At 37.8% G+C, this 22,412-nt stretch overlaps 1 long non-coding RNA gene across 1 annotated transcript; it reads right to left on the bottom strand.

Annotated features, from left to right (window-relative positions):
- Positions 1-14,127: 14,127 nt before the first annotated feature.
- On the bottom strand, positions 14,128-20,589 carry LOC138922041 (uncharacterized). Its single transcript, XR_011435149.1, has 2 exons — positions 20,244-20,589; positions 14,128-15,851 (listed from the first exon to the last, which is right to left on the bottom strand). It is a non-coding gene; the product is annotated as an uncharacterized lncRNA (long non-coding RNA).
- Between the last annotated feature and the right edge of the window lie 1,823 nt (positions 20,590-22,412).

Here is a 22,412-nt window from a genome sequence, read left to right as displayed (position 1 = left end):
TGAAGAATCATTAAAGGCTACTATGAAAAATTACACACCCACAAATTGGATAGCATAGAAGAAGTAGATGAATTCCTAGAAACATACCATCCACCAAGACTGATCATTAAGAAATTAAAATCTGAACAGAACAATAATTAGTAAGAGATTGAATCAGTAATTAAAACTTCCCAACAAAAAAAGCCCAGGACCAGATTGCTTCACTGGTGAATTTTACCAAATATTTAAAAGAGAATTAATGCCAATCCTTCTTAAACTCTTCCAAAAATTTGATAGGAGAGAGCACTCCCAAAATCATGTTATGAGGCCACAAATACCCTACTACCAAAGCCAGATAAGGATACAACAAGCAAAAAATCTACAAGCCAATATTCCTGATGAATATAGAAACAAAAATTCTCAAGAAAATAGTAGCAAGTCAAATTCAACAATGCATGAAAAGGATACACCAGGATCAAGTAAAATTTATCCTTGGGTTGCAAGGATGGTTCAACACACACAAATAAATGAATGAAATGCTATAAAATATTTGTAACCCATCTATCTGATAAGGGTTAATAGCCAAAACATATAAGGAACTCATACAACTCAACAGCAAAAAGCACCCCAACAATGTAATTAAAAAATGGGCTGAGGACCTTATAGACATTTTTTTAAATAAGACATATGAATGGCCAACAACAACATGAAAAGATGTTCAACATTACTAATCATCATGAGAATGCAAATCAAAACCACAATATCACCTCACACCTGTTAGAATGGCTATTATCAAAAAGACAAGGGATAAACCTTGGAAACGATATGAAGAAAAGGGAGACCTTGTTGGTGGGAATGTGAGTTGATACTTACAGCTGCTATTAAAAATTGCTATTATTAAATGTTCTTCAAAAAATTAAAAATAGAACTATCGTATGATCCAGCAATCTCAGTTCTTGGTATATAGCTGGAGGATGGAAATGAGTGTCTTCAAGAAATATGTGCACTCCTGGGGCCAGCCCCATGGCTGAGCGGTTGGGTTTGTGTGTTCTGCTTTTGTGGCCCAGGGTTTTGCTGTTTTGGATCCTGGGCACGGACCTAGCACAACTCATCAGTCCTGCTGTGGTGGTGTCCCTCATAGCAGAACTAGAGGACCTACAAGTAGAATATACAACTATGTACTGGGGGGCTTTGGGGAGAAGAAGAAGGAGAAGGAGAAGAAGAAAAAGATTGGCAGCAGATAGCTCAGGTGCCAATCTTTTTTTTTTTTTAAAAGAAAGAAATATGTGCACTCCAATGTTTGTTAGACCGTTATTCACAATAGCTAAGACATGGAAACACCTGTGTCCATTGACAAATGAATGGATAAAGACATTCAGCAAAATGAAAAGGAAATCCTGCCATTTGTGATGTGGATGGAACTTGAGGACACTATGCTAAGTGACATGTCAGACACAAAAGGACAAATATTGTATGATCTCATTTATACGTGGGATCTAAAACAGCTGAATTCATAGAAATAGAGAGTAGAATGGTTATGGCCAGAGGCTAGGAGGTGGTAGAAAATAGAAAGATGTTGGTCAAATGTATAAACTTCCACTTATTATATGAATAAATTCTGGGGATTTAACACATGGTGTCATGACTGTAATTAAAAATACTATATTATATACTTGAAAGTTGCTAAGAGAGTAAATCTTAAATGTTCTTACCACAAAAAAGTGAGGTGATAGAGGTTTTAATTTACCATATTGCGATAACCATTTAGCAATATACACATGTATCAAATCATCACTTTGTACACCTTAAACTTACACAATATTGTATATCAATAAAGATAGAAAAACGTTACAAGACATACAAAGAAACAGGACTGTATGGCCCATTCAAAGGGAAAAAATAATTCAACACAAATTTCTCTAAAAAGGATCTGAAGGCAGGCTCAGAAAAAGACCTGAGAAGACCTGATGTGAAGTTACACATCAGGCTGATACTTGGCTCAGAGACAGCCTACAACATTACAAATAATAATAATAACCCAAAACAGTGATAAAATCCAGCAAACCCTGGGGTCGGAGAAGAATCTGATTTTCAGAGTTACCATATTATCAGATTCAAATGTCCAGTTTTCAGGGAGAAAATCTCAAAGCATACAAAGAAAAGGAAAGTACAGCCCATTCAAAGGAAAAAGTTAACAAAAACTGTCCATGAGAAAGACTTGATGGGAAATAAACTAGACAAAGACTTTAAAACAACTATCTTAAAGATCTTGAAGGTCTAATGGAAGATGTGGAGAAAGTCAAGAAAACAAACGATATATGAATGAAATGGAAATATCAATAAAGAGGCATAAAACCTGAAAAGAAACTCTGGAGCTGAAGATAATTGAAATGAAAAATTCACTAGAGGATTTCAAAGGCAGATTTGACCAGTCAGAAGAAAGAATCAATGAACTTGAAGATAGGACAATGGAAATTATTGAGTTTGAGGAACAGAAAGAAAAAAGATTGAAGAAAAGTGAACAGAGACTAAGGGACTTGTGGGACACCACCCAGCAGACCAACACATACACTGTGGGAGTCCAAGAAGAAGAGAGAGAGAAAGGGACAAAGAGTCTATGGCTGAAAACATACCATATTTGATGAAAGGCCACAAATATAAACATCCAAGAAGTTCAAAGATCTGCAAGTTAATTGAATTCAAAGAGATCCATGCCAAGACATATTACCATTATCGACGAAAATAATCCATAACCAACCTATAAATGAAAATTTGAGAGAGTTTATCCTGAGCTAAAATCTGAGGACCATGGCCCGGGGCCTTTCTTCCTGAAAGAAGAAAGGGCACCGAAGAAGTGCAGTATACAGAGTGGTTATATACCCCCAAGCAGGACGTTTCACATATGATTGAAATTTCCCTCCCACAATAGTCACAAGATTGCCCTGTCAGCACAGCGCTTGACTGACACAGCAGGTAGTGGGTCTGCTGTCTCAGTGGGCGTAGCAGGAGGCAAGTCTATTGTCTTGAGCTGGGTGGTCACAGGTGAGCACAGCAGTTTCTAGCCTAAGGAAAGATGCTTAATCCTTAAGGAAATGCCAACGTTGGGAGGGGGAGGGAAGTTGCACCTTTATCTCAAGGGCCTTTGTTCTTCTCATAGGAAATGTCTAAGCAGATATACAATGCATGCTCAATGGCCACAGTCAGGCCCTTTTGGAAAAAACAAAGTCAGGCCAAATTAGGCTTATACCAAACGGCTTCCTCATATACTCTAATATATCCTATTGCTTGCCATTTTAATTTGTCATTTTCCCCTTTTGATCTCTAATCTTTCAATAGAAAGCATTGATGATCAAAATATTGTCCCTCGGCGCCAGGGTGGTTGCTGCCTGCCCTGGGTTCATCATGTCCCTTGGTGCTAGGCTTTTATCTCCTTTATTTGCCTAGTCGTCCACGTTAGCGGGAAATAGTAGACAAGCATGGAGATATATGTGTTAACAGAGGAAGCATTTCATACGTCATGTAATTTCCAATTAATTTTAGATTGTTTCACAAACATTGTATATGTGCTTCTCTATGACACTTTGCATTTACATTGTATATGATTACAGAACAAGTACAGTAACAATAATAATTCAACATATTTTGAAGACATTAGTTTAAAATGAGTTCTTAGGTAAAGTCTTTATCAGAAAAGGAAATTTGTCCAAGATTATAAGACAGATCGATCATCCCAAGCCATCAAACAATCATTACTTTAGTTTGCATGCTACTCTTACAACACTGAGTATAGAAAACAACAATTAGCTTGAATATTATGACCAGTACAAGAGTTCCAAGTAGTAGAAATAGGAATTCCAATCCAGATTGAAAAAGGGAACCTATACTAAAAAGGAACCAAACAAATCAAACTGGGTGTCGGATCACATAAGGCATCCACTTGCTTCTTCATGTGCTTTAGCAGAGATGACACACTGGAAGATTCATCACGTATAAAAGCACAGCATCCAGTCTGAATGACTGTATATGTACCACCTTGGGATGCAGTAAGAATATCTAAAGCCATTCTGTTTTGAAGGACAGCCTTTCGCATTAAAGACATTTCAGTATTTAATAAGGCTATTCCTGCTTGACTATCATTAAGGGCTTCCTGAGTAAATTTAGTCAGAGTTCCATATGTAATAATGACATCTTTCTTTTAGTCCCAAAGAAGAAGCACATATAGCTGAAAATACAGCCATACCAATGGAACACTGAACAAGCCCATCTGGCCATAAAGAGATAGAGATTGACAACAGGTTTTAACTCAGCCTGACTCCTTCCCTGCTTTTAAAGGAAACTCAAGGTGTGGTCTCTTAGCCATCCAGGCAGTAGCCAAGACCAAAGATTTGTTCCACATAACCACTGAATTCCATTAGGAGTCACTCAATAAATTCCTGGCCTTCAAGATCAGTCTGTTCCAAATTAATCACTTTTTTTTAAGTATGATAGCATCCCAAACAAATTATAAAATAGGTATAGTTTAAGCATAACAAATGTTTAAATGAGGAGATATAAGGTCAGGAATACAGGTCTGGTCCGGAGTCTTGGGACAGCTGTCTACAACAGACGCCTCTTCTTCTCTTCCTCATATGGTCCTTTCCAACAGGGCTGCAAACAGTCTTATTTGGTGTCTCTTTCAATAAATAAATTCTCCAGGTTATAGTCCAAGATCCTTAAGTTTTAGGAATTCTCTGTGAAAGAATCAGCTAGCAATCTTTCATTTCTTTTTAAGGCACCTCAATAAAACCATGACAACAATGTAATATATCCCTTAAGCAAAGTTGGTTCATATATTTCTTCATCTAATTGCATAGGCTGTTTTATTATTATTTCAAAAGGAGACAGCCGATGTTTACAAAAAGTATAGATCTAAGATTAAGGAGCACTAGCACAAGAGCTTTTGGCCATGAAAGAGTAAATGCTTTTGAAAGCTTTGCCAATTAAGTTTTGGTTGTGCCGTTAGTTCTTTTTACCAATCCTGAGGATTGAGAATGGTAAGCACAGTAGAAATGCTGCAATATTTGCCAAATATTACAAATAGATTTGAGTTCCCCAGTCACTGTGTAACTCAGGAGGAATTCCTCAAACAGGAATTTATTCTTTTCAATAATAATTTACCTAAAGCCATTGCTCTTCTGCAAGGCAAAGCCTCAAAACAATGTGAGAACATACAGATCATTACAAGATATATTTATCCTTGAGATAGTGGTCCAATTGTCATACCTCAAAGGGTCTCTTAGGAAGGGGAAAGTGGCCTCATGACTCATGAAGTGGCTTCTCTGGATTATACTTTGGGCATATAGCACAACAAGTAGAGGCCATATGAACCCTTGGGAGAAAGTTTCCAAAAGTATTATTTTTCCCTTTTGCTGTAACCTATATATATATTTTTCTTCTTCCGTGGTTATTTCTTAAGCCTGTAGAAGGAAATATTTTTTACTGGATTAGCAGAGTTAACAGAAAGTAGCAGGGATTCTTGAGGCTGGACAGCATATACAGCTTGATAACCATCCTTGTTTATCATTTAAGTAAGACCTATTTGTAAACCTAAATAAACAATAGAATGCAGTCGTGGTCTTCTCCCCTTGTGATATTGGAAGCAACGTAGCTGATGCAAGGTCGGTGAGCCAACGAGTCAAAAGAAAGATTTTTTTGGACTCTCAACGTCTGGCAGTAGTGCTCTTTTATTTAGAGAATAGCATGAGGACAGGACCCATGGGCAGTGAAAAGCTACAGGCATGGAGACAGGACCCACGGGCAGGAGGAGCTGCTGCTGCAAACATGGGTTGACAGTAGAGCTAAAGCTAAGGCATAGGTATGTGAGTTATCTCTTTACAAGACGAAAGAATATGTAAAAAAGTTAAAATGGTATCAGTGCAGGTGGGGTCTGGCTATTGGGTGGTCCTATAACTTTTAGATAAGAATAAAATTGGATTAAGTAAATGCCAGAAGCCACCACCCTAAATACTATCTTCAGCTAAAGACAAAAGAGGACGTTGGTGGTGGGGGAAGTCAGCTACATGAAGTCACCAGAGAAGCACAATAAACAAGACTTAAGTCCTTGCCATCCCCATTAAGAGTTTCTAGATATAAGGTCATCCTCCCTTCCTCCTGGTGCAGAGAGGAGGCACCCCACAGATGGAGACTTCCTTCACAAATGCAAATGTCTCCTATCAAAGGGCAAGCAATTTCCACTCCTCAAAGCCTCCTCCTCATCTGCAGTTTCAACAGTAACCAGCCTAAAATAATCCTCATCAGTAGCAAGGTTAAAATAGTGAATAATATTTACCTACACAATATAACCTAAGGTTTATCATCATTTATTTCACAATGCTTCCCATGCAATTTAGCATTCCAAACAAGCCTAATTAGTATCCCTCCTTTATGGGAAGAGAGAACAAATTTCTTTGAGAAGTCCCAGGGGCCCTCTGAAAATCCTCAGAGAAGTTCTCTTCCTTTATCCAGGTCAAAAGAAAACCTTTATTTAGGACATGACTATTTGTTTGAGGGAGAAGCTTATCAAAAATATCAAAAGATTTTTAAACACTTACTTAAACAAGATCAAGAGGTTGCTGATCTTGCCATTGTAAAACAAGGGTCACTGAAACAAGGCTCATAATATTTAACCAAAGTGACAACAGCAAAAAAAAAACAAAAAACCTTGATAGAGAGATCTGTCTTTTTGTACATAGGAAATTACCTTAACAAAACATAGATCTTCTGTAAACTTACTCAGAAGGAAAAACTTTTTATAACCTCTTCATCAAGAGCAGACTAAGAGTTTAAGAAAATTATCCTTTTAAGAGAGAAAGTCAAATTCTAATTTTTGTGCCAGTTTACTTTTTCATATTAAAATCCATATACTTAATTAGATTCATTTCAATCTTAGCCAACTCGACCAGGCATAAAACTCTTTTCAGAATTTCTTTCACACAGACCTTCTATAACTTTCTTTTTACATTCAGAATTTGTCCCATGCTTTCTTTCTTCCCTTCTAGTACATTAGGACAAATTTATCTTTCCTAACCCATCAAACAAAATATTTCCATTCTTTATACGCTCTTTACTGAAAACATACATTTTAACTTTCCTTGAATACAGGGCTGTTTTCTTATTAAATTTCCAGTAGCTTTAATTATATATGTTAATTAGAACTTTTAACACTTAACATTCCCTAGTAAACACTAAAAAGGTAAGCAATTATGAAGTGTCTTTTTATCAGCATTCCAAACACTTTTCATAATTTCTAGAGACACGCCACTTTACAGTAAAACACCCAAAGACTTTTAGCCCCTCTGCAATAAGAAGGCAAAAGTAGATAACTCAGATACACTTAGCAATAATGTTTCAGTGTTCTATCCAATCCAAAAATGACCCAGATACTCAGATTTTTATCATTTAACTTAGCAAAACTCAAGATTGTTACCAAAAAGAATTTGGAATCTGTTTTTTCCCCAAGTATACGGACCATAAAAGTTATTTTACCCACTTTTATCTATTTAAATCATTTGTTTCCAACAATTATGTTCAAGTTACCCACAAAAACCTCATGAGACATTACACAAACAGCTATCATTTAAAACTATTATTTTGCTGACAAATTTCTAACAGACAACATGAACTTGTTTGACTAGTAAACCCAGGCTGCACATCTGCACCATATTCAAATACCAACAACTTTTGAGGACATGCCTTTTCAATCAAACCGACAACTTACACTTTCATTAACCAAAGATCAACCTATATCATGTTAACTTGAAAGATATTTGGGTTAGTTCTATTTAGAAAAACTTTTTGTAAGCACTTTAAGTCAATTGAATAGAGCTCTTTAGAAATTGTACCATCCAGAGGTAAAATATAAAAACTTTTGTAACATATATAGACACACATAGACAGACAGACATATAGAACAAAGATTTTCCTTAGATTTCTGAGTTAGGTGTTCTCATAGCAGACCACGGTGAAAAAAACTTGTTTTCCCAGTTTTTTTTTTTTTTCCCTCTTTCTAACTTTCTTTCTTTTGGCTTTAGCAATCTGGCTTGGGATCCCCCTTTGTTAAGCAATTGCAGTCACAGCATGAAGCCAACTGCAGTCCAGAGGAGACGCTGCCCATTCGGGAACTGATCGGGCTGTTTTAGAAGCTCGATTTCCTGCTTCTCTTTTAATTTTGTTTTGTTATAAAGTCAGAACAACTAACGACAGTGTAAGGGGTCAGAAGTGTGCTGCTTGTGAGTGTTACTCCCTATAGAAAGGTCATAAACACTCTCTTACACGCCTTGGTTTCTCCCTCTGGCTATCCAAAAACCACCGTGGGGCTTGGAGCGTCGGGTGGCCAGCCCTTATGTGCACATCCCCGGATGAGCCTGTAATTAATTACCGTGAATGAGAGTGGCGTTCCCTATGGGACCGCTGCACGTCGCAAGGATTGATCCTCTGACACTCCCGCTGAGGTCCTTAGTCACCTAAGGACACCTTTTGGTAAAGGCCAGGAGGAGCTAATGTCCCTTTTCTTCAGAGCTGAACATGTTCAGTCTCTCATTTCTCTATCAAGCAGTTTGTTGAGACTTTATAAACACAATTCTTTCCAATTTAAAGCCAAATTAAAAGGACAACCAACTCAGCTCACTCCAAGCTCCCTCTAAGCTCCTGCAGCTTAGGAATTCTCTCTAGGTTTTTCTCCACCTAGGAAATGTACCAGTACCCCTCAAAACCTCTAGTCTTAAGACCTTACCCAGCTCATATAAATTCTTCGACCATCAACTTAAAGTAAGGAGGTCCGGGTTTCAGGAGAACTCACCAGGGTCACCTGAAGAATGCAGTGATCCGGGGGCTCAGTGGGCCCTTATTGGTACCGAATGCCGGCTCAGTGTAGATTCCAGGTGGTCTCGGTGGGTTTCTCTGAAATCCTACCAGCTACGCCAAGAAATGTCAATGAAAATATTCCATAACCAATCTATAAATGAAAATTTGGGAGAGTTTATTCTGAGCTAAAATCTGAGGACCGTGGCCCAGGGCCTTTCTTCCTGAAGGAAAAAAGGGCACCAAAGAAGTGAGGTATACAGAGTGATTATATACCCCAAACAGGATGTTTCACATATGATTGAATTGTCCCTCCCACAATAGTCACAAGATTGCCATGTTGGCAGAGCACTTGATGGACACAGCAGGTAGTGGGTCTGCTATCTCAGTGGGCGTAGCAGGAGGTAAGTCTATTGTCTCCAGCTGGGTGGTCACAGGTGAGCACAGCAATCAGTTTCTAGCCTAAGGAAAATGCTTAATCCTTAAGGAAATGCCAACATTGGGAGGGGGAGGGAAGTTGCACCTTTATCTCAAGGGCCTTTGTTCTTGCCATAGGGAATCTCTAAAGCAGATATACAATGCATGCTCAACGGCCTCGGTCAGGCCCTTTTGGAAAGACAAGGTCAGGCCACATTAGGTTTACACCAAATGGCTTCCTCATATTATCCAATATATCCTATCGCTTGCCATTTTTATTTGTCACCATCAAACTTTCAAAACAAAAAGAGAGAATGTTGAAAGCAACAAGAGAGAAGAAAATCTTCACAAACAAGTGATCCTCAATAAGATTATCAGCAGACTTCTCATTAAAAACTTTGGAGGCTAGATGTCAGTGGGCTGCTGTATTCATAGTGCCAAAAGAAAATGACTGTCAATCAAGAATCTTACATCCAACAAAACAGTTTTGTGAATGGAAGAGAGAGATTGTCCCAGCTGTTCTGGGAAGGCATCCCCAGGTAAAAGTCTGGAGAGTCAGCTACCATGACACCTGCCCCAAATTAAATGCTCAAGAGAGGCCTGCATGTTCAAATACACTGTTGAGACAATAACTCATATCTATTTGAATAAAGATCTCAATAAAGGTAAATATATGGTCAATTATAAAGGCCACTAGTAGTGTAACAATGATTTTTGACTGTATTTCTGTTTTCTATGTGATTTAAGAAACTAATACATTTTGAAAACAACTATTCATCTGAAAGCTAGTATTATTATAACCATGGTTGTAACTCCATGTTTTATTTTATATATAAATCAAAAGATTAATGCATTTAAAAACAATTATTAGTTTATCTTTTCAGGCATAAAATGTATAAAGATGTAATTTTTTGATATAAATAACTGAAAGGTGTGGGAACAGAGTTGTAAAGGAGCAGAGTTTTTGTATGTTATTGAAGTTAAACTGCTATAAGTTCTAATTAGAGTATTATAACTTTAAGATGTTAAATGTCATTCCCATGGTAACCACAAAGAAACACCTATAGAATGTATACAAAAGGAAATGAGAAAAGAATTTAAATATTTCACTCCAGGAAATCAGCTAAACACAAAGGAAGACAGCAATGCAGGAAATGAGGGACAAAAAAAGTGCTAAGGCATATAGAAAATGAATAACAAAATGATAGAAGCGAGTCCCTCCCTTGCAGTAATTACATAAAAGTAAGTGGATCAGGGGACAGCCTGTGGCTGAGTAGTTAAGTTCACACACTCCGCTTTGGTGGCCCAGGATTTTGCTGGTTCAGATCCTGGGCATGGACATGGCACCACTCATCAGGCCATGCTGAGGTGGCATCCCACATAGCACAACCAGAAGGACCTGCAACTGCAATGTACAACTATGTACTGGGGGGCTTTGGGGAGAAGAAAGGAAGGAAGGAAGGAAGGAAGTGGAGAGAGAGAGAAAGAAATAAAGAGGAAGATTGGCAACAGATGTTAGCTCAGGTGCCAATCTTTAAAAAAAAAAAAGTAAGTGGATCAAACTATTTAATTGGCAGACTCGATTAAAAAACATGATTTAACAATTTACTCTGTACAAGGGACTCACTTTAGATAGAAAGATACAAATAGAAAGTGAAAGTATAGAAAAGATGTTCTACACAAATACCACCCAAAAGGGAGCAGGGATGGCTATACTAATATTAGACAAAAGAGATTTTAAATAAAATGCACCCATGTTGATAGCACCATTATTCACAATAGCTAAAATGTGGAAGCAACCCAAGTGTCCATCAATGGGTGAATGGATAAGCAAACTATGGTCTATACATACAATGAAATACTTTTCTGCCTTGAAAAGGAAGGGAATTATGCTATGATAGGAACAAAACTTGAGGACATTATGCTAAGCAAAGTAATTCAGTCATAAAAAGACAAATACTGCATGATTCCACTTCTCTAAGGTACCTAGAATAGTCAAAATCATAGAGACAGAAAGTAGAACAGTAGTGGCCAGGAGATGGGGACAGGGAGGAATGGGTAGTTATTGATTAATGGATATAGTGTTTCAGTTTTACAAGATAAAGAGAGTTCTGGAGATGGCTGATGGTGGTGGTTGCACAGCATTATAAGTGTATTTAACGCCACTGAATTGTACACTTAAAAATGGATAAGATGGTAAATGTTATGTGTATTTTACCACAATAAGAAAAATTTGAGGAAAAACATTTTTTCTCCCCCCATCCAGTCTTGTGACTTGTGTGTATATTCAGTCAGGCAAGGAGATGAGTAGGAGAAGCCAGTAGAGAGTAACTAGCACAGGCTAAAGATTCCGGACCACATTTCATACTCCTGAGTGAGAGAGACTTCTCTTTCCTGGTTTTAATCACATTGATCTCAATCATTTCAATGCTTTTTTCCAGAAAATCACATTAAACTGTGAAAAATATGCAATTAAGAAGACCTCATTATTGGCACTGGAAAACATGAAAGAGGGTTAGCTATGAAAATAACTCTGAGCAGTTGATTCACCATGAACAGATGATCTCTGTTGGTTTCAAGTTCCATGTCAACTCAGCCTATTCTTCAACATCTGCAGACAGGACCAAAGGAACTTGAAGAGAACATATGCTTCTTTGGAGACTTTAGCTCACAGCCCATCAATCTAACGGATAACATGAGGAAGAAAATCTGTTGAATATCAGACTATCTGGTTAACCTACGCTTGTCTGTTAATATAAAATAAATCAATATCCTTACCAAGTACAGATTAAAGTACATAAAATCATCAACTAAGCACTAAACAATATCTCAACATATAAAAAAGACCGGAAACGCATTGAGACGTCAATCTGAGTCTGACAAAATAAATGTAAAGGGAAAAATAATTTGGAAATTTAAATGGCATCTGTATTCACTGTTCTCCAGAGAAAGAGAACCAATAGGATATATACGGTATCTAGAATGAGCTTTATTAGGTGGGCTGGCTCACACGATTGCGAAAGCTGAGAAGTCCTAGCCTCAGCCATCTGCAAGCTGCAGGCCCAGGAAAGCAGGTGGTATAGCCCCAGTTCAACCTGAAGGCCTGAGAACCTGGGGAGCCCATGGTGTAAGTCACAGTCTGAGTCCAAATGCCTAAAACCCAGGAGTGCCAACGTCCCAGAGCAGGAGAAGACAGAAGTCCCAGCTCAAGCAGAGTGCAAGTTTGCCCTTCATCTGCTTGTTTGTTCTATTCATGCCCTGATGGATTGGGTGATGCCCAGCCTCGCTGGTGAGGACGATCTTCTTCACTGAGTCAACTGATTCACTTGCTAATCTCTTCTGGAAACAACCTCATAGACAAACCCAGAAATAAAGTTTTACCAGCTATCTGGGCATCCCTTAGCCCAAGTAAGTTGACACATGAAATTAACCATCACATCATCTAATAAATTTGGATGTCGCCCATGTTGCTACTGTTGATCAAGACCCTCTTCTCTATTCTGCCCTCCTGCATCTCTCTGCTTGATTCCCGTTTTTGTCTATTTTCATTTCTCCCTCTGCTTCTTTCCTAGGTCATGCTGTTTCATTCTTACTGTGCCTTTCCAAGTCATCTCTACCCAACCCATCCCCTATCCTCTCTTTTACCATCTGTTTCTCCCTAACTCTCCCTTACTCACTCCATTTCTCTGGTTCTTTTTTGTCTCCTTTCTTCTCATCTCCTATCCCATCTATACATTCACAGGGATGAAATTAATATGTACCTTACCCAGGAAGGCACACTTTCCAGTGGGCCAATGGGAATATAATCACACCCTGGTGGGCCCAGTCAGTTGGATGGAATTTGGAACAGAACACAGGATGTCAAAGGACAGGGGCCAGTCACCTCCCCCAGTCCAAGTTCAGGGGCCTCTAAGAGGGACGACTGTGAAGGAGAACATTGGGGAGTAGTAGGGCCTGGCTGCAGGAGGAGGATGTTGGGGGAGCATCTCCCAAGGGGATTGGGGCCTGTAGAATCCTAGGATGCAGGAGGGCATGGCATCCTGTGGTTGCTGTCCAGGGACTTGAGGGGAGAGGCTGGGGACCAGGGAGAGTATCCACCTCCAGAGTGGGGACTTCACAGGGAGTAGAGCAGAGAGGGGAGATGACGAAGGGCTTTAAACAGGATAGTCAGGCAGCAGGTGGCATCCACATGGCCAAAGTTAGAAAGGCCAAGTTGAGATTTTAACAGAAAGGGACTCAGTTCTGAAACTTGTAGCCAAGAGAACCCCCTGGAAGCATCTCACGGTGGGGCTGAGCTTTCAGCCAGCAGGATGGGTGGGGGCTTGGATTTTAACATCCACAGCAATCCCCCCACACACACCCAGGGTGTGCAGGACACGGAATGGGGGTACCCCAAAGGGCAGTTTTGAAGTGGAAAGAAGGAAACTCAATCCCCAGAGAGTAACTCTTACTGCAACTGCTTCCTGGGAGGCAGGAAACCGTGAGAGTAGGGTGGGGGGTCTTGAGAGGGTGGGGCCAGTATGAGTGGAGCCTGGGCTTCCTACCCTGCCCTGGCCTCCTCAGGTTCTGTCCTTCCTTCCCCTCAATGAAATTCCAGTCTCTGGGAGCAGATTCATCTGGAAGGTTGGTATCCAGTGGAGCAGAGCTGCCTCTATCACACTCAAGTTGAATGTTTCAACAAATGCAAGATAAAGTCTTACAGTTGTGAGGCCCACTTACATTAAATGCTGAATTTTCTTCTTATGTTGAAAATAGTTTAAGTTAAAAACACTTTTTGTGAGGCGTAAAGACTGACAAAGAGTTTCTCCTTGAACAAATCCTATCGGGTTTTTCTGAGCTCTTTTTCAACTAAGCCTGCCATTTGGGTGTCGATTTAAATAAAAGTAAACTGAATCAACCTCAAAAAATAATGTTTATTTGAGAATAGCAGAGGAATTGTAATTCAGAACAGCAGGATACAGCAACCATAGGCAAGTCCAAAGAGACAAAAGGAAGGTCAGCTTTTGTTAGGTTTTAGGAGGGAATTTAGGGAGGTTGTTTTGAGTCAAAGTTTACTGGAGAAGGACAAGAGTTCAAGTTTATGGTTGTTTCTTATTGGGTGCAAGCTATGGCTAGTGCATTGTTGCTGGGCAGGGAGAGATATTCCTTCCTTTTCTTAACAGCAGGAGATGAAATTCCCATGTGAAAAGTGTCCTCCCTTGTACCAGAAGAAAAGTAATATTCTCATCATCATGGATCAGAAGTTGAGACAGAGAGAATTTTATACAAAGAACTCTATACAAATAGACCTTGTTTTCTTCCTTATTTCTCTTGGTTATTCAGGCAGCAATGAGTGGTACATGCATGGAGCTTCCCTTTCAGGGCTTCCTGAGTCCACTTTAAATGACATTTTCCTTTATTTATTTTTACATTTACCCCTTTCATCAAGATCTTTCCTTGAAAGCATTGCTGATCAAGTATCAGGTTGTCCATATTTAGAGGTTTTTGTTCCTTGGTGCCAGGAAGAAATTTTCCTGGTTGTCATGTCCCACATCAGAGGGAAAGTGCATAGCAATTGGAAACCATTGAGGCCATATCTGGGTAACAAGGAAGGGCAGGAGGGAGAGCTCTCAGGTACATACCATATAAAGTCTATATCTCGTCAAGGTGGTAAGCATTGGAGATTCTCTCAAAGTGCTGAGCTAACATCATGCTATTGGGGGCATAACTTTGCAAAGATTTGACAGACAACAAGTACAAAGCTTAAAAATAATTATGCAAAATAAGATGAGGATCAGAATAATGATCTCAGTTTGTATAACAGTCTTAAATTAGAAGCCCAAACCTGAAGATAACCAGCTAAAGAGATTAAAGGACCACATATTGTCAGATGAAATTTGTTGTAGCCAATGTGCTTGTTCTATGATTTTATGCAATTGGGTTTTTACTTCTTCAGAGAAACCTATCCATGTGCAACAAGTGATATTTACTGTCACATAAATGCCCCTTTGCTCAGCAAGTAGCTAACCGAGGGCTATGCAATTCCCAAAAATCCAAAATTCCTTAGCCAACAAGTCAAGTGATTGTTGTTGGGCTGCTCCTGCTTTGGCCAGGAATTGGATAATTCTCCAAATGTTAGGGAGAGATTTCTGATCATGCATTCATTGGCACTTACTCCAGCCTATGGGAGAAAATGTCTCCATACAGAAGCAAACCTGGAGCTTTCCCCTTTAGGGAATAGATTGGGAGATAAAGATAAGAGCATTGTCTTTCCAAGAAAGTGGGGGAGAAAATCAGGTGAAACAGCAACAGTGAGAAAAAGGTATACAGGCCTGGTTCAGTAACCTTGGTAAAGCTGTCTCCTTCTGCTGTCATCCGCTTTAATTCCTGGAAATCATCCCTTTCTGGTTACCAGTCCGTGTGCAGCTCTAGTCAAGATTTGGTGCTTTCTTTAGATGTGACACATGAATTCCAGAGTCGATTCCTTGGAGTTTGGTGATTCAAGGGTTGGTTAATAGTATCTGATACATTCCTTCCAGCAAGGTTGGAGGGGAGATTTCTGAAGTTGTCATTTCCAGCAGAGAAAAGCTCTGGGCAGCAGATTATGATGTCTGGTATTTTTGTCTCCTGAGAGCACACTGTAGAAAGATTGTTTCACCAAAGTATGATTATTCTCTATGGATTTGATGAGACCTTTGCAAAACTGAAGTATATCCCCTCTTGTCAGCGGTGGATCAAAGGAAGCAAGGGCTACTCATGCATTGGGCAAACTGTCATAAGGAGAACAGCTTCTTATCGACAGATTCTTATGCAAAGACATAATTTGTCATGAAAATAAGGATATTTAATAAGAGTTTGAGAATTCTGGAAGGATTAGGTAGGGAGAAAAACATAAACGCTTCAAGCTTTGTTGCAAAGATACACTTTACCAAATTATAGATAGCTTAAAGGAGAGGAGTAAAAAGGGTCCTTTAAATCTGGAAAACAAAATATCAAGGCAACCAGTTTCACATTAGGGTTTTAGAGGTTCCCACCTAGCTTAGTCTTATCATCTTAAGAGTTATCAAAAAGCTATGTTCTAGAGTACTTGTCAAAGTATTTTCTAAGAATCTCTTTGAAGATGATGCACTTTTGCAGGAAATTTTTTGCCAAAGCATCAGAGTAAAACACTAAAACTGTCTGTAAGTTTCAAAACAGTTAAGAAGAGCAATGGTTAAATATTTGATGAGAGTTTATTATAATGCAATTGACAAGGACAAGTTATTTCTGTGATATAAAATACCTTAAGTGTTAGAATTATGACTGATAACATTATATCATAATTTTAAGAATTTCATATAATTTCTAGAATACTTATATTAATAAAATTCATCCATACAATATAACCTAAAAAAGATTTATCATAATTTATTGGACAGTGCTTCCTATATAATTTAACATACCAAATAAACCTAATTAGTGTAATGTCTCTCTTTTATAAGGAGAAAGAACAAATCTTTTGAGATGTTTCAGAGGCCCTCTGGAAAATTCCAAAGTTAGTTCAAGGTCAAGAAGATTTTATTTATAATTTGATTCTTGGGAAGCTTGTCAAAAATAAGAAAAGGTTTTAAATCATTTGATCAAAAAGGTCACTGTGAAGCAATACTTAGCTATCCATTCAACTAAAGTGACAAAAGATTTTAAAGGCAAATACAGAAAGTCATACAATTGTGAAAAGCTTTAGCTTTTTAATATTGAGAAGACTTAGTTTTTCTAAGTAATCAAAGCTCTGATAAAGATAACATGGAGCACAGGAAACATTTTCATAAGACACAGAATCTTCGCTTCCTAGGCAGATTACACTAAAGGTAAAGGAAAACTGTTTTTTTTTTTTTAACCAAGGGCAGACTAGTAATCTAAGAAAATTTTGTCCTAACAGAGAGAAAACCAAATTCTAACTTTGCATCAGTGTATTTTTGATATTAAAATTCCCTTTTTTTCTTTTTAATTTAAATAAATCTATTCCAATCTTAGCTTGACCACACATAACATTCCTTTCTCAAGTTTCCTTTTCCACAAACCTTCTACAACTTTCTACATCCATTTTGGTTTTATCCTATCTTTTTCTGTCTTATTCTGGAACAATCACTTTATTTTAGGACAAAATTATTCTCCTTTTTCCTTGAACAAAAATGCATCTTCATTCCTCATACTTCTTTTATTGAAAACACGCATCCTACTTTCTTTGCCTACTTTTCATACATAATCATTTTCTCAATTTCAAAAATTTACAAAGTTTATCTAGAAAAGAAGTGATGCAAGGCAGTTGTGACAGAATAATTATAGATTTACTCTTAGAGGATAGCATAACTGCATGTGCATTACTTTAAATATATGTAAACTCTTCCTACATAATATGGTTAAAATAAACCATATGGTTTTTGGAAATTGCCATATGAAATTTACTTGTGTCTACAGGGTTATTCTAACATTGCTTTGCTAGACTGGAAATTATAGAATAGGTAGGGGCAGCAAGATCCCCACATTATTGTGAAGAGGGTTGCTATAAGTTGAGTAGGCAGCATGAAAATTTGAAAGATGGGACAAGAATTTCTAAATTGATGGCAGAGCTATAGATATCGGGGAAGCCATCCCAACCATCCATGAAGTTACAAGAAATGGAGAAAGTTATTTTAAATAAAGATTGCTGCCAGGCTGTATAAATCTGAGAAGACAAAGCAACAAAGTATGAGCCTATTAAGGAGTGATTATAGCCTGGCCTTGAGGAGTTATCACTGTGCGTGTATGAGACAGAAAGGGTGGTTGTTCTTGTACAGGCTTTTTAAACTGGCCACACAGAGCCTTTTGTTGCTCAACTTACTGTAGTATAAGAGCAGTGGCTTTCAAACATGTTGGATTATTCCACATTAAGAAATATAGTGTAAAGCCAGCCCTGATAGCCTAGTGGTTAAAGTTTGGTGCTCACCAATTTGGCAGCCTGGGTTCACCCCCAGTCACAGAACCACACCACCCGTCTGTCAGTTTCCATTCCATGCTGTAGTGGCAGCTCACATAGCACTAGAACTACCTATAACCAGGATATACCACCATGTCCTGGGGCTTCGGGGAGCAGAAAAGGAAAAGAGGAAGATTGGCAACAGATGCACCTCAGGGTGAATCTTTCCCTGCAAAAACTGAAATATCTACTCAAAAAAAAGAGTATGTATAATGACTCAGCACATACCTTCATATAAAACAATAAAAGTAATTGAAATAAAAGTTTAATAAACTGACGTGTATTTCCTATTTTCAGTATACACCTCTATTTTGTACTTTATATAATTATTCTTTTATTTATATATAGATAAATAATTCTATAATAAATCTATGAATATAGATAAAATTGAATATATATATTACCCACTTATCTATTTAGAGAAATATAGATAACATGTATATTTTCTATTTAAATAAATATTAATTATAACTCACCAATGGTCTGTTACCACAGTTGGAAGGATGAGAAGGACTGTAAGTAAATCATTCCACAGTAGGAGAAACTCTCATTGGAGTTCCACTACTTCTACTTTTTCAAAGGCGTGCTTATGGCTTTGTCTGAATTGTGCACACAGTTCGTGCAGACTTAATTCATGCTCATTATTTTAAGTGTTCTGACATTTTCTCTTTGGTCCACTTTGTATTTTCGGCTCTTCTTCCATCTTTTTAGACTATGTGTAATGTTTGCTTTCCAGTGAAAACTAGGAAGCAGGCAACTGTGAACGCTCATATTTTAGCATCCTGTAGTAGATTAGCAATTTATAAATACATTTCAAAATTTTTAGAAGTATATTCTTCCTCATAATATTTTTTAATGTGGCATAAAATGTGTTTATTAGGAGACCAAAATATCTTTTGTCTTTCTGTAAAAATTAAAAAGCCAAAAGTAGATAAACTTATGTTTAGTATTTAACATTTATTGTATTTAGGAATAATTTAGATATTCAATGAATATACTTTATTTAGTTTAACTTAGCATAAACTTTGATCTTATCTACACTTATTTAAATTATTTGCTTTTGACAATTATGCTTGGATTAGACACTAAATAGTTAACCATCATCTTAAGTTCTTTTTCTTGTTGACAAATTTTGTAGCAGAAATAGCATGAGCTTATCTGACTAGTAAACCCAGGTAGAAAAAGTATGTTTGCATTACATTCTGAATTTATATTTATAATTCTGAATACATGCCTGTTTTATTAAACCAACAAACTTAAGCTAGCTTTTATTTATTAAAGATTAGTCAAGATCACACGAACTTGAAAAACATTAGGGCTGGTTTCTATATTTCTAACAGTTTTAGGAATTCTTAATTTATATAAATGTTTAAATTTTTAAGCCAATTAGGTAGAGCTCTTTACAAATTAATTTTAGCAATACCATCTGGAGGAAGAAAAATATATACAGAGATAGATGTACATACATAGACATACAGACAGACACAGAGATTTAAAAAATTTTAGTCATGTCTCAAGTTCAAAACTCAAAAGAATAGTTGGATCCATACTGTGTTTCTAGCAAATGGACTAAGTTAAGGTTACCTTCTCAGATGGCCAAGATGTTTACTAAAGACTTTTTTTATTTGCATGCTCTAAGAATTCTTTTAGACCTGTTTTGGAGTCATTTTGTCTTTTCAAATGTTCTGCATACCAATGAAAGAATGAATTCTGTTGCCTCTGAGAGGTTTTGAATTCTCTCTTTTAAGGGTGCCCCTTAAGGAGGATTTATCTAAGTTTCTCCAGAATGGCCATTACAACTCCAAATTATCCAAAGTTCACTCATTTCAAGAAAGACATAAGATCCTGGCCCACAGACCAGGTGGAACATATTTTGCCTTTGGATTCCCTAAAACACCTTTTCTTTGAGGGGCTCTGTTTTTCAATAGCTGTTATAAAACACAAGGAATAATATCCCTTCCCCCTTTTGGAACAAAATGTGCGGCATTACCAGGGAGCTTCAATAAATAGAAATAGAAAACAAAAGAATACTCACCAGGAAGGGTGATGCATTCACAAAAACAAAAACAGATTCTGAATAAAGTCGGAGAGCTTAACCAAAGGGAAGGAGATTGAATCTGACAGAAGACTTCCTAAACTGAAAGAAAAAAGATGACTCACAGAAACAAAGAGCACAAAGGACTCAAGTGGGCACCTCACACAATCTCAAGAGTTGCTAGTTCCTCATTGTTTTGTCTCGTTTGATCACCATGTAATGTCAAGCTAAATAAAGAGGTAAATTGAGCCAGGCTCTGAAACTAATGAACTTATTTGGAAATAGCAGAGAAATTGAAATTCATAAGAAGCAGGCTATGGCAAACCATAGGCAAATCCAAAGAGACAAAGGCAAGTTCAGCTTTCATTGGGTTTTAGGAGGAAATTAGGGAGGATTGTTTTGAATAAAAGTTCATTGGAGGAGAGCAAGAGTTTGAGGTTGTGGTGGTTTCTTAAAGGCTGCAAGCGGTGGTTAGTGCATTGTTGCTGGGGCTGAAGGAATCTTCCTTCCTTTCTTTTTAAAGCAGGAGACGAAATTCCCACGTGAAAAATGTCCTCCTTTGTCCAGAAGAAAATTAACATTCTTATCATCACAGATAAGAAGTGGAGACTGAAAGAATTTTATACAAAGAATTCTATACAAATAGACCTTGTTATCTTCTTTCTTCGTACTGGTTACACACGCTGCAGTGACTAATACATGCATGAAGGGGGCCCCCTTCAGGGTTTCCTGACTCCATTTTAAATGAGACTTTCCTTCATTTATTTCCACATGGGCTTCCTGTTCCTCTCCGCACTCTCCAATTTTGGCAACAGTCCTCCTAAATCACTTTATCTATACTCCTTCACCTTCAATATCTGACCAGGTTCCTCATCCTCGACCATCCCCCAGGTGATGTCTGATCACTCTGACTTGCCTTTTGCAAGAATCCTGTTAGGTTGCTTTAGCCAGAATGCTCCTTTTACTCCTGATGTTTCCTCTTCATAATTTTCCATCCACTGACCCCCACCCTGCTCCTTGGCTATAAATTCCCACTTGCCGTTATTGTGTTCAGAGTTGTGCTCAATCTCTCTCCCCAGCTCCAAACTCCATTGCAGTGGTCCCTATACCTATTGCAATAGTCTTTCCCTTGAATAAAGTCATCCTTACCATCATTAATAAGTGTCATTTTTTTAACAAGATGAATGTCCTGCAAGTGTTCCAAGTGTGATTCAGCTGATGTGGGCTATGGTTAGATCCAAGGACACAACTCATATCCACCATGAATGTGGCCAAGACCTTTGAATATGGTGGGATATAATTCTCTTAATGAGGTTACATTACACGGCAAAGCTGAAGGGGGTCTTCCAGCTGTAATTAAGGTCCCTAATTAGTTGACTATAAGATCATCAAAAGGGAGAGTTCCCTCAGGGTCAGCACTTTTAAAAGTGTATACAGATCAGACACAGAAGAAATCAGAAAGAAGTCAAGCCAAAAACGGTATTCTGCTGGCTTGGAAAAACAATCAAAAGAAAGATAACCAGTAACTAATAAAATGGTTGACTACAGGAGTGGGAGGGAATAGAGTGAAAGTGATAGAAGGGTGACATTTGTACAGTTTTCATTTGGAACTTTTAATATATTAAAAAATAAAGTTAAATCAACAAGGATGGGGAAAAAACCTTTGAAATTGAAAACAAAGTAATAAATGAGCCTATTTGTATTTCAAATGAATATCAAAATCACATAAAAGAAATAAACAAATTCAAGCAATTTTTGAACACCGTAGTTTTAATATATACCATCACTCAAGAAAAAGACAGCAGTAACTGCAAAGAATTTTTAAGTCTGCTTGACTAGTTAATTTTTTTGCAGTGGCGTGAGTGTAGCAATTCTGAAATTTTTGTATGTATTGTATGACTGAGCATGCGATTAAATGTACTGAGGTTGTGGAGCCTAGGTTTCCCAGTAGTGGAGAAAAGAAATGCAGACACATAATGGGGAAGCAGATGATAAGTCTCAAGTGTTGAATTAGAGAAACGATTGATTGAGGCGGGCAAGTACAAGATTGAGGTTGGGAAGGGAAAGTACAAGATGAGCCTAGGGCATCTTTTGCTGGAAAGGAATGAAATATTCACAAAAATAAGGGATAAGTGAAAATGAAATAGGAAACAGATTGAATGGGCTCCC

Source organism: Equus caballus, unplaced genomic scaffold (assembly GCF_041296265.1).
Source record: "Equus caballus isolate H_3958 breed thoroughbred unplaced genomic scaffold, TB-T2T haplotype1-0000340, whole genome shotgun sequence".
NCBI classification, from domain to species: domain Eukaryota; kingdom Metazoa; phylum Chordata; class Mammalia; order Perissodactyla; family Equidae; genus Equus; species Equus caballus.
Note: the sequence above shows the minus strand (reverse complement) of the source record. Positions and strands in the feature narration are given on the sequence as shown.